Source organism: Canis aureus, chromosome 20 (assembly GCF_053574225.1).
Source record: "Canis aureus isolate CA01 chromosome 20, VMU_Caureus_v.1.0, whole genome shotgun sequence".
Classification (NCBI taxonomy): domain Eukaryota; kingdom Metazoa; phylum Chordata; class Mammalia; order Carnivora; family Canidae; genus Canis; species Canis aureus.
The window spans coordinates 14,466,021-14,479,584 of NC_135630.1; the positions used below are offsets into that span (position 1 = coordinate 14,466,021).

At 39.9% G+C, this 13,564-nt stretch overlaps 1 long non-coding RNA gene across 3 annotated transcripts in view; it reads left to right on the forward strand.

Annotated features, from left to right (window-relative positions):
- The first annotated feature begins 141 nt into the window (after window positions 1–141).
- Window positions 142–13,564, forward strand: part of LOC144291485 (uncharacterized) — a 69,021-nt gene continuing 55,598 nt past the window's right edge. For 2 of the 3 annotated variants that reach the window (XR_013358766.1, XR_013358767.1), the window contains exons 1-3: window positions 142–374; window positions 1,691–1,786; window positions 10,886–11,125. This is a non-coding gene — a long non-coding RNA (uncharacterized LOC144291485). Of the gene's footprint in view, window positions 375–1,690; window positions 1,787–2,197; window positions 2,586–10,885; window positions 11,126–13,564 lie in introns of those variants that run through there. The other variant, XR_013358765.1, reaches the window with a different exon arrangement.

Here is a 13,564-nt window from a genome sequence, read left to right on the forward strand (position 1 = left end):
TTTGCGCAGCGCCCTCGATCTGCCAACCAATCGCTGAGGAGCACCACCCACCGGGCCGCCGCCAATTGGCCAGCCCGGCTGTCAGGCAGGCGCGTCACTCGGCAGCCGGGAGGGGGCGGGACGCAACCCGGGCCGGGGCGGGAGGCCGGGGTGAGTGTGAGTGTGAGAGCGAGAACAGCCCGGCAGGTCCCGAGGCGCGGGCTGGGGACTGCGCCGCGGAAAGTTCCCAGTCCCCAGCCGCAGGTAAACGCAGAGGGAATAGACAGAGGCTCCCCCGTTTGCATCAGCAAATGCGAAAACATAATAGCAACAGCAGCGGCATCCTCTCTCCGGAGCGGGGTTTCCAATGACGCTAACATTCTTTTTCCTTTAAGGTATTTTCCTTTACTACCGATCGTGGAAATAAATCACCGGGAAGGGGGAAAGTTGCAGAGAGGCCACTAACTGACTGCAAGGGGTTACCTGATTAAGGGACTCTGGCAGCGATGGGTTGGACATCTTTCTCTCTCTCTCTCTCTCTCTCTTTTTTTCTTTTTTAAGGGATATAAGGTGGATCGTGTAAAACTAAGCGTGAGGGTGAAGCGGTGGGAGCGTGGGGCGGAGGTGGGTCCTGAGAAGCCGAGGGGTTCACGCCAGATGTGGGCCGGCAGCTGCGATGGAGGTGCGGACGCGTTGGACCTGCTCAGTGTCTGTGCACACACGCTCTTACCAAATAGATCAATTCCCGGGGGGGTGGGGGGGCGGGGGGCTAGTTGGAGCTGCGAGCGCCCCGATCAATGACCGGCTCGCAGGCAGCCGAGCATCGCTGGGCGCTGCAAGGCGCCCCGGATGTCCCTGCGCCTCGCCCGGCCGAGTGCCGCGCTGCAAGGCGCTCTCAGGCTATTTTCTGCTTTTTTTTTTTTTTTTGACATTTGGAGATCCCTCTCCCCGCCCCCCCCCCTACAAAACCCGGGCGCTCTCAGGTTATTATCTGCCTCCGCCCCCCCCCCCCCGACATTTGGAGATCCCTCTCCCCGCCCCTCCTCCCCTACAAAACCGGGAGGGCTATTTTCTGCTTTTTTTCCTTTTTTTTTTTTTTTTTTTTTCTGACATTTGGAGATCCCTCTCTCCACCCCACCCCACCCCCACCCCGAGTAAACCGGGGCGCCCGTGGGTCGTTGCCCAGTTTGAGGCAAGACCGCTGGAGGAGAGCGGCTGCACGGCTGAGAACTCGGGCAGGGGTGAGCGTGAGTGGGCGGGCAGGGGCCGCGCACACGCGGGGCGCCGGTCTGTGCCGCTGCGGCTCTCGGCGAAGGCGCTTGCACACCTAAGGGTGCCCGCATCCATCCTCCTGGGCCCGGCGCACAGGTCTGTGCCAGCCCCCACGGAGCCCCGCAGCGCGCGCGCACACACACACACACACACAGGCACACACACGCTGATCTCGAAGGATGCGCTTGGCCAGCTCTCGGGGCCCACTGCCTGCCTCCCCGACGCGGGGGCAGATGCATCCCGTTCTCCTGAAGTTAAAATACAGCGCGAACTCTATAATGTTAGAGACGGAGATGACTGTCAATTATCCAAGAAAAAAAAAACATTTTTAAAACATATATATATTATTTTTTAATACTCATTAATGGGCTGCTGGGGGTTGTTTGTTTATCCCCTAAAGCTGCCCCCCCCCTTGTTCAGTGTTCATCTTATACCACAGTACAGAACGGTCCCCTGCGGCTTCCCGCTAATGGATGACCCGAGAGTGACACCGCCACAACCTGCGAGAAAAGGAGAGCCCCTTCCCCGCCCCGAGGTACGTCGGCCTGTCTCCGCGGCGGGGGCGTCAGGAGAGCGCGTGTCCACGCGCGGGACTGCAGAGCGGGGCAGGGCTCCGTGCGCCCCGCGAGCGCGCGTCCAGGGCCCGGGCGCCCCCCCCCCGCCCCAGGCTCCTTCATGGACACGGGGCCCGCCTTGGAGCGGTCAGAGGGAGAGATGCCTGCAAAAATGGCTAATCCTTTCTCAGCTGCAGCAAATTGCCCAACAGAAAACCGCTGCAGTTGCAATGATTTCAGCCTCGCGTCTGCTGCCGAGAAGGGGGCGGCAGTTTACAAAAAGGACCTGTGGATCAATGCAAAGGAGATCATAGTGTATCTGAATATTAATAACGGCAGGCATTGCATCCGTACTTCTCCCTCTCTCCACCCCCCCCCCTTTTTTTTCTCAGATCTGCGGGATTGAAATGAAAAATCTTGAGCTCTTCCAGCTGACTCATCAGAATCCTGGAGCAATTTTTTTTTTTTTAATGACGGTAATGTTCTAATGTTGTTGTTCTTTTCCCCCTTTATACGTTTGGAAACACTTGTGTGTGCGCGCGTGTGCACGCGTGTTTGCGTGTGAGAGACGCGTGGGCTGAATGACAATGCAGATCCGGAACCGGGGGAGGGGGTTGGTGTGGTCGGAATGCACGTGAAGTTTGAGCCGACTTGGGGCGGTTCGCTGGGAGCCGTGGAGCTTCCAGAGGTTGGGGACGAGGGCGTGGAGAGATGGCCAGATTGGCCTGTAAATAATCACTACATCCACTGTAACACTGGAGCTGCTGCCTTTTTTTTTTTTTTTTTTTGGTCCAGTCGTGCTGGAGCCGGGGACGCTCTCTGCAAATGCAAACGTGGGTTGCAGGCGTCTCCTAGCGGCGGCAGCGGCAAAGGGCAAGGCGGAGAAGGCTCCAGCTTTCCTTCAGCTGGGTTCGCCTGTTGGGGGCTCTGCAGCCTTTCCAGGGTGGCCCAGGCCTGTGTCCGCGCCGCCCACGCCGGCCGGGGGGCCCCCGGGGTCTCGCGTCCCTGGCTTCTGGCCCCTGCGGCTGCCCGGGACCCTCGGGGTGAGACCAGGTCTTCTGACCGGGGAGCAGCCCCGAGCCCCGAGCCCCGAGCCCGGCCCCCCTCCCCTAGCGAGCTGCAGCCAGGGTAGCGAGAGCATTCGGTTCAGGGCAGTCACAGCCGCCTCTGCCACCTTACCCTGGCACCTTTAAACAGCCCCACCCTGTCACCCACAAAAGCCTTAAAAACAAAACAAAACAAAACAAAACAAAAAAAAAACGCCTCTTAATTCCTTTTCCTTTTGCATTCCCTTCGGTGGACCCTGGAATTTAGTGAGGCCAGGTTTGCATAAACAAGAGCCTTGGTAGCTGGGTTCATGACCTCTTTGAAATCCAGAGTTATCCTGTGATACTGCATCCCACCCTGCACCCCCAGTTCCTGGACCGGGAAGGGAGCCCCAGTACCTAGAGAACACAATCCTACTCCCCGTCCAGGGGAGCAACCATTTGGGCCAAATTGCATCCTAAATCAGAAGGGGAAAGCAGTCCTTGCTAATTCAAGGGGTGTACCCAAATCAGTTTTCATAAAAGTCCTGGTTGGTGTATGAGATTGATAATGCACAGGCGCGTGTTTCATTGGTTTCTAAGTTACAGCAAAAAATTGGGGTGGGGGGCGCTAAGGATCCCACAAATGCATTTTTTATATACGTGGTTCCAAACTTTGAAACTAGGTACCAGGGTTGCTTTCTTCCCTAACCCTTTTCTGGAAAAGGCGGGAGGGAAACAAGTTTGTTAACCAGCCGTTTGGATAAATGAGTGTTTGCAGTGATTTAACTTGACTTGAAAGCAATTTGTTTCTAAATCCTCTTATTATTGCAGTGTGCCCAGAGCTTTGAGATTTTTTTTTTTTTTTTTTTTTTTAAGAAATGGAAGAAAAAAAATTTAAATTGTCAATAAGAAGTCTTTCAAACACCAGACTCGGCCAGGATTGAGCTAGATGGTTCCTGACGTTTGTCATTTCCAGTGCAGAGAGCAAACTCAGAGGACCCGGACTGTACTGCATCTCTTATGGGTGTCCATGAAATCGGTTTATTCGTAGTAGTGTAACCTAACCTAAGAGGTGGGAAGGCAGGGCTTTGGAGACAATGGCACAGACACACTGTGTTAGTTTTTGTTCCTCTACTTTATTTAGAGAGAGAATGTTGACTACAGTTTCTAGAAAAGATTTATAGCATGTGCTATACATTTTTAGTTGTATATATACTAACATTTGTAGTTAAAGGGAACTCTTTAGAGACTGTGCTCTGAACTCAACAGAGAGCAAACTAATCCATGTTTTGGGAACTGGGAACACTGGATATTCCATTAAAGCATTACCTGATATTCCAAGTAGAAATGTTCTTCTCCATTTTGTTTAACCTAGTTAATATTGGTGCGGCTTCACATTTCAGTGTCTTTCAGTTATCAGACGGGGCCAGCATTTTGTTAAACTCTAAACAGTGAATTAAAAGCACTGATGAGCTGAAGCAGCCCTCTAATGCAAAATGACAAATTGCACTTAAGCAATACATGAAGAAGAAAATGATTTATGGATTTTTACAATGGTCTGAGCAAATGAAAGCAACATGAATTATACATCCTAATGCTCACGATATCATTTTCTAATAATACTGTTTCAGTTCAGATGCTACACTCTCATCCTTTCTATAAGAGATATTGATCAATAGAGGTCCAGGAATATTTTTAAATTAGGCAATGGTGTCTGATATGGGTTCCAAATATATATATATTTCCTGAGTATGGGGAGAGTGAACATTGAACATACTAACATTCTAGGCAGCTCCTTCACATATTGTGTCTTTGAGTGATAAACAGACCTTTGGAAACTTCTGTTTCCGTCCACACCTTCTTTCAGAATGCAAATAAGTAGATCTAATTTAGAATGACAATCTTTATTTTATCATGACCTCTTTCTCTGAAAATAAAAAAAAAATATATGTGATTTCATCTTAACTTTTCCCTTCATTGCTTTTGATATTGAAAAATCTGATTTCTCCAAAATATCTCTTACCTTCTTCATATTTGTCTATCCTATTTTTCCAGAACATTGTTTAATTCTTTAGTGTGTTAAAGACACCCCTGAGTTAGTAAAAAGGTCATATACCTTAGTTTTGTTTTGGCCTTAGTAGACAGAATAGATCTTATGGCTGTCTTAAATTACAGGGAAAAAAAATCAGTCAGATAAAATTTTATGGGGTGGTTGTTTTTTGACTCTGGAAAAAAAAAGTGTAGTTACTTCTGTGTGATGATGAGTGACTACTCCTAGCACTTTTATTTAACCATTTGTAGCTTATATAAGTATTTTAGGGTGTGGGTAGAATTTTAAGTGAAGGCAGTGTCTTTGCTGTATTACATACTCAACCACAGGAAACTCCTAATTCCAAAGCCCCTAATTCTGGGGCTTCCAGAGCTATATTATCAGGCTTGATCTTAATTATCTAGGTTTATTAAAAAAAAAAAGCAAAAGAAAAAAATTGAATCACAGGTTCTGCTTTTGACAGCATTAATAATCACTCTTACTGAAAGTTTACTGAAATCAATGATGTGATTAGGATTGTAAATAAGAACTACAAGACATCACATTTAAAAGGCAAGCTGCTTTGCTAACATGAGTGATATGCGGGTTTTACTGATGGGGCCCAAAGGTAGAAATGAAGGTTTGAACATTAAGATCGATTTAGAACAATTTCAAAAATTAATTGCAAGCCCTGATTAAATTTATATAAGTAAGAAGAAAGGTGTCTAGAAGTCTGTGTTTTTTCCTCCCCGGTGTATTTGCTTCTTATCTGACAATGATACAGTCAGCATAATGCTAGTGTTTGGCAAGTATAAATTGTTTTCTTAAGGGGAAGCCCCTTGAGTTTATAAATACAAAATGAGATTATCCAAATTGTGATTAGGGTTACAAGCCATAGCATTATTTTCTGAAGAGTTCAGAAATGTTATTGGAGACAGACACCATGCAAAGAATATCAAATGTAACTTGAGAATTGCACTAGTAATTAGTAATTGGAATTACAATAGTAAACAGTAAATAGATACTTCAATAAAAGAATTATCTATTTCAGTTTGACTGCCTGCTTAGTTGGTATAATTCTTTGTGTTAGAAACTTGATTTCCACGATGTCTTATTTAAATGGGTCTAGCAGTGCTATACTGTAAAATGGCTATATTTTATTAGACTTCTTGTTTTGTTTGTTTTGTTTTAGAGGAAACTGATTATTGACTTTTAAACATCCAGTGTATTCCAAGCATTCTTACATAAGTTATCAAATCTCTCTCCAGGTCTCTAGGTATTATCATTTCAACATGATAAGGTAAAGATACTAAGGATGTTCAGAATTTAAGTAACTCACAAAACTAATACAAAATTCATATGCAGGCCTTTTGATGCTCATGTGGAGGCTTACTTTCCTACATCATGATATTTTTCTAGTTTGAGTTAGATTTACTTAAGAGGTAAAACAAACAAACAAACAAAAAGAGCTGATTTAGAGGTGGGGTTCATCCAGATTTTGTACAGACAAGAGTACTGGTTTTCTATTCTAGGCAAAATGGCTAAAATATTGAGTTGAGCCATGGAGAGATTCATAAATTAATTTAAGGAGGAGTTTTTTAAATTTTGTGTGTGTGTGTGTACGTGTGTGTGGATTGTCAGGGAACCCAAGCTTGATTATGTTTTCTTACTAGACTGAATGGTTTATAGCAGTCATCTCTTTCTCATGTAGAAGCGCCTGACATGGGAATTGTAGGTTTTAATGACTGAAAATGGAAATTGATACAACAAACGTGTCCAAAAGGAAGCTGTCTCTGCTTTATCCAGTCCTGAAAAGTACAATGTTGATCAATGGTCCCAGAAGTATTGCCTTAGTTTATCAGAGTTTGTTAAAAGCTGGAAAAAACCCCAAGCAGTGTATCAACTTGATACAATTCAAATATTAGTTCTTATTTTGTGTATATTTCTGAACTGGTCTTTGATTTAAAAGGAAAACTGTTATACTCACGTGAAATTTCAGCTCTCACTTTATACTCATTTCTTCAGTGTTGCTTAGAAAAGATTGTTTTAACTTGAAATTTCGAAGTTGAACAAATTTATTTGACAATTTTGTGCCAGCAGAAAATGGAAGTAATCAACTTTAAAACAATTTTAATACAGAAAGAAATAATCAAAGAAAGATGATTATGGAAACTTAATTACCCACTGTAAGTAAAATATGTATTATTATGGTGATAATAAGTATTGACGGAGGAGAATATCATGTTTCTTTTAGAAAAAACTAACTGTATCCAGCCACTCAGAGTATGTGTGATGTAAGCCCTATAGGATAGGCTCTATGTCTTACTCATCTCTAACAGCACCCAACTGTGGCAAGCAATGATACATCAGTAAATTATGAAGAACATAAGCTTAAGAATTAAGCCAAATTGGGCTCAAATCCCTGCTTCTCAAAATATCTGAACTTGGACACATTACTTAACTCCTTTGAAACTGTCAATGTGTCAAACATGCTGAACATCTGTTAAAGTATGATGATATATATTGACCTTGTTGAGTCATTGTGAGGCTTAACTAAAATACTCTCTGTAAAATTCTTGGCTCATGGTAGACTCTCAAAAAATGTTAAATATTATTATAGCGAGATGTTTTGAATGAGGTGTCTTTAAATAAGACACTTATTAAGAATAATTGGCATTGATTCCTAGTGGCTTTATTTCCCTTATGGAACACAAACTAAAATATTTACTTTGAGGTGCAAAAACAATTCCACGTGGTTTCTGTTTTATAGGAAATTATAATATAAACTTGAAGATTGGATGCAAATAATAAAGAAGAAGATTAAACTAACAAAATTTTAATTAGGCACCAAAACATAAAAATCAATAATGACCTTTATTCCTAACTGTGTTTTATTTTAAAATTTATTTTATTCCAGATAAGTTTAAATTTTCTGTAAGTTTTTAATTTATATGATAATACTGATATGTAGTTAGATTTTTTTTTAAGATTGTATTTATTTATTCATGAGAGATACAGAGAGAGAGAGAGAGAGAGAGGGTCGGTGACACAGGCAGAAAGAGAAGCAGGCTCGATGTAGGGAGCCCGACATGAGACTCGATCCAGGGTCTTCAGGATCAGGCCCCGGGCCGAAGGCAGTGCCAAACCACTGAGCCACCTGGGCTGCCCTGTAGATAGATTTTTTTAAATTGTTTTGACAAGAACATGGCTCTGCCATTGTAAAAATTTGTTTTTCATCTATATTTATCAAAATTTTAGGATTAAAGTATTCTTATTTGATAGATTCACTTATTTTTTCCAGTTTCTTTGTGTAAAGCCTTAATACTAATTACTCTGTTCATCCTGATAAGTACTAAATTCTCAAAATTAAAAACAAACCAGTGAAAATCAGTTACTTAAAATAGAATGAGTTTATTGGAATGACCAATTCTGAGTCTCAAGCCTCAATTGTATTTAACTCTCTTCAGCATCCTGTCCTTGCAATTTTTCTGCCTAATATTGCTGTTATTAGTATTTTCTTCAGCAGCTTCTTACAATTTTAGAAACAAAAACATGCATGGGTGCTGGTGTGATAGGAGCAGAGTCATAGGGATACTGAAAGAATAAAAAAGATACATAAATCATGGATTTATATATTTTTAAGGATTCATACTCAATTTGATAAAGAATATACATTAAAAGTTTTGATAACTTCTTAATCAGTATTAAAAAACTGTTAAAACATATAATGACTGTGACTTCCAGGTACATAAGGAACAGACTAGAACAAAACCAATTAGTTAAGCAGAGATTTCCAGAAAAGGGCAGTTTTTGTTATGATTTTATTTATTTTTGAGAGAGAGAGAGAGAGAGAGAGAGAGAGAGAGGGAGAGGAAGAGAGAGTATATACACATGAGTGGGACGAGGGGGAGGGGGCGGAGGGAGAGGGAGAGAGCAAATCTCAAGCACGTTCTGTGCTGAGCGGGATCCTAACCCGGGGCTGGATTTCATAACCTTGAGATCATGACCTGAGCTGAAATCAAAAGTCAGTTACTCTGAGCCACTCAAGCGCCCTTTTGTTATGATTTTAGAACTATCCGAAGCAGGTTAGAGGGATTTGCACAGTGAAGAAGTGAGGCAGTGACAGCAAAAAGCTTTTCTATAGAAAGCATAAAAACAGCAAAGTAATCTTTTCAATTATGGGGCAATATCCCTACTCTGGACTCCATCCCTTAAGTCTATCTACACTGTCAGAAGGCCTTCATTTTGTTGCATTGGATTTTTTCCTCCCCATCACCACCTGCAAGAACTTGGCCAAATTTAAGGTTAGCAGGCAAGGGTGCATTCAGCATCATACCTGAGTAATGCTTTTGGTATGATTTGGGCTAAGAGCCAATATTCAGCCTCAGAATTATGATAAAATGTGATATTATTGGTTGTTCATTAGCACATGTATTTGAGGACCTTGGCTGTTGCTAATCTAATGATGAAGTGCTGATTGCTGATTTTCTTAAAGAATTTTTTTAACCTTTCCTACTCAGACTACCTAAGTATCTAATTTAACAAGAACGTATTTTCATTCAGCTGGACAGATAAGAGAGAGAAGTACTGCTTAAGCCCAAGGAACTTAACAAACATTCAGCTGGATGGTCACATCTTTGATGGATTTGTTGGCTGCATAACCAGTACTTCATAAAGTTGTGCTGACTAAATAACTGAATGATTGACCTTTTAAGTTTCTACTATTATCTCGAAAGATATTTCTATGATATTTTACTCAATTCCACAATCTATGTTTTTAATAATCTGTATTTGAGAAAGGTCTTTTCAAGTTGGTTATTGCAAAGAAATTAAGATGGAAAGTTAATTGTATAAATACTCAGAACTAATAAAATTCATTTCTTCTCTCTCCAACTACTACTCAAAAGTGATAAATTATTATGATTTTGTTTTCTAATTTTCACCCTATTTCATATGTATATGTTGACTATATATACAAATATGAATAAACACATTATGTATATATACAAATATGAATAAATCCTATATATAACTATATATATGGTTCCTTTTGACTATATATATATTGCCATTATATATATTGCATATATATTTATATATATAAATAATATTTTATTTATATATATAAAATAATAATATTTTATTTATATATATATTCCCCAGCTTCCTTTTTCCATAACTGCAAGACCCATATTTTGGCTTAGATGTTATGGAGTTTGGAAATAATTCTCTAATTGGTCTGACAACTATTTTACATATACAAGATTGAGAGGAGTCCTGTGAGGTTTTTCACAGACTAATAAAGTCAGGATTAGTTGACCAGAAAGAAAGGGTTTCAGTATAAAGTTAAAGTACACATGTTAGGGGGGAAAAGGCATAGTAGTTAAAACTATGTTTTTGGTATAAGAAAATAAAAAAGAATCAATGGGATAGGATAGATGACACATCATCAGGTGATATGTAGACGTTTGCTTGGTTTAAAATGGAGAAATTTCATGTCTGTTGTGAAAAGAAAGGTTTGGTTTTTCATCTTTCATGATATATGAAAATGGATTCCTCACTGGATTTGAGCATTAATTAAAAAATATAAAACCATGGGACAATTAGATTCATGGTAGTATCTATCAACTGAAGAAAGAGGTAAACTCGAATGACCAGAAATTGAGTTTATTCAGGAATAGCAAAAGAATTGCAAGTCAGAAAGCAAAATGCACCAAGGTGTTGCTGAGTCTGAGGGGCTGGGGAGGGACTTAGGGACAAGGAGAGACAGCAGGGAGTCCAGCCAGCATCCAAGCAGTAAGTTTATTGGCTTGAGGGGAGGGAGAGACTCTTGGAGGATGTTCATTGGGCCAGAGATAAGTTTTCTTTCGTAAATGGGACATTTATGGGAAATCAAGTCTCCCAGGTTTCCCTAAGAGCGCCTGCATGAGATTTTGCATTTTGGAAACTCTGTTTCCGTTTTAGATTGAAATCCTTCCACATGAGGCATGCTTACATCACTCCAGACACGTTTCTTGCAACAGGGCCGAATGTTGTGCTCTTCAGCTCTACTTCTCAAAGCAAGAAAAAGAACTTCTCAAACAAATCTGTGAGAAACAGCAGAAATTGTGCTCTTCCCACAACGTGAGGCCCTCAAATAGAGAACAGTGGTCTTCACCTGGGAAGCATCCTGGGAGCACCTGAGAACTCAATGGTGGCAACAGATGGAGATTCTGGAAGGGGAAATCGAGGTTTGAAACTTTTGGACCTCTCTTGACTGCAACGTGAGTTCCTTTTGACACTGATGTGGGAGGAAGGGAATTTAGATTGCTAGCCTCTCAACCTATCCCTCATTACCAGAATTAGAAAAATTTCCCAATTTTTGGTGCTGAGATTCCCAGAAACTCTTAAAAGGTTTCTTTCAGTGAGAGAGTCCTAAAATAACAGCCTGTTTTTCAGATTCCAAGTGGAGAGTATTTCTAACATGCATAGGTAGCTTTGACAATGTCCTCTGTGAAAAACTAAGTTAATGGTTGTTTTTATGGTTATTTCTTATTGAAATTTATATTAAAATTTGTCTAAAAGGTTTTTGTTTTTTCACTCAGTTATGCTTTAGTATATCGCTTTTTATTTAACTTTTTGTGGAATTAAATATATGATATTCATCTCTGAAAGTTAAAAAAAGGAGGTAAATATCACCCTAGAGCACATGATTTATTTATTTTAAAATTTTTATTGATCTTTGTCATGATTCTTTTTAATAGCACACCTGAATTAATCTTGGCTGGGAAAATTCATTTACAATTTTAAAATAAATGCCCCATTAAAAAAGTGCTTTTTTTTTTTTCCCTCACCCTTAAAGTTAGTAGTTTGGATTTAGCTGCATTTCTCATAACTTATGTAACATTTTTATGTTTAAAATAAGGACATGCATGAGAGCATGAGGTCTGATTTATAGATTGGAGACTATAACGAGAACTCCTCTATTTCTGCGCTCTGAAATTTTACATATGAAGAAGAATTTTAGATGTAAAGACAGAAATGTTATCGATTCTATAGTTTATTTTAACTTTAATAATTAGGAATAAAGTAGATTTAAAAAATGAAGGTCATGGCATTTAAGAACATCTTTTTGGATATGATGCTGTTCTCTTAAATTGCTGATGGTCACAGAATCCCTGCTGTATTTGTATTGTGTTCAGCAATATTTGCAAATTTTCTTTTTTTTTTTTTTTATCTGAGAAGAAGGTGTTATATATCAGTGAATTATAGGTGGCAGTATACACAGCTAAATTTCATGTTTTATTACAGGTAGATAGAAGATATCTCAGTTGGTTAACAGTTTCACATTTAAGCTTATTGTAATTCTAACTCCCATTTTAAACTCGCCCCCCTCCTTCTTGTTATTAACATGAGAAAATCAGATAAACTTCCTCAAATAAGAGTGTGTGCTTGGGAAGTATTTTAAATCTCAGGTTTATTCTGAAAGATACAGAGTTTTTTTTCTTTTTTGTAAGGTTATTAAAGATCCATTAGAAACAGTATAATATACACTGGCCAGTTGATTTAATATTAGCATCAGAATTTTAAAACCAAAATTTCTTAGAATTACATATCAAAGCAGTGACAAGAGAACTTTTTATTCTGCTTCTCCATCTTCTGTTTTAAAAATTACAAGTAAATGTGCTTTGCCTGCTAATTGGAAAAATTCAATACTTTTTCGATTTACTATCTTGAGGTGTAATATCAATCTTTATGAATAAGTACAAAATTGCTATTCCTTATGCCTCATATCCACTCTGAAAGCATTATACTCATGAGTATGATGATAAAATTATACATGATATAAAGAAACAGAAAAACTTTAAGTGGATGATCGATACCCATACTGTGGCATCTTATGGAGAATAAGAACATTCCTCATTAGAGCGGTCCATTGACGCCATTCTTTCCAGAAGTTTTCACAAAGAGCATCCAACGGTTTTATGAAGGTTACTCAGATACATATGGGGTTGGAAGATGGACGGAGTGGAGGTGAGAACCAAAGAGGCAAGCAGGTCAAACTCCGGTACCCTGCAATTTTTCTGTTGTTTTGTTTGACATACTGAGCTTTGTAAGATGATCTCTTTACCTTTTAAACTAAAACCATTTTATCTAATCCAAAATCCTTACGTATAGAGGAGAAAATTGAGAATAGAGTAGATTCAGACACTTGCTGAGGATCAAGTCAATAATGAGCAGTGTAGGGCTGACATTACCAAATGCTACTATACTGCTGAGTAAGTGGTATTTACTTTGTATATGTTTTCTCCCTTGCGGGTTTTTTTTTTTTTTTTTTTTAATGCTTGTTTGCTTGCTTGCTTTGTTCCTTGACCCACCATAATTTGTTATAATTTGTTCATTCATTTTAATGTAGTCAGTTGCTTTGCAATTTTTGGCCTATAGTTTGGCTTATAGTTTTCAAATAGATTTGCTTGCTTGCAAATGCTCACATTAATGCTGGGCAATTGTTTTAGGATCATTTGATTCTCTTGAGCTGATATTTAAGCCTTATTAATTCTAATATGAAATAAGTAGACTTAGAGAAATTCAGAGAGAAACTGTTTCTTCAGACTTTTTTTCTTTTTCAAGGTCAAAAAGATAGGTTCTCAGAACTTGAGTGTTTCTTAAGTACTTCCCAACAGGTTTTATTGTTTTTTGATATGGTTCTCTAGCATTTGGAA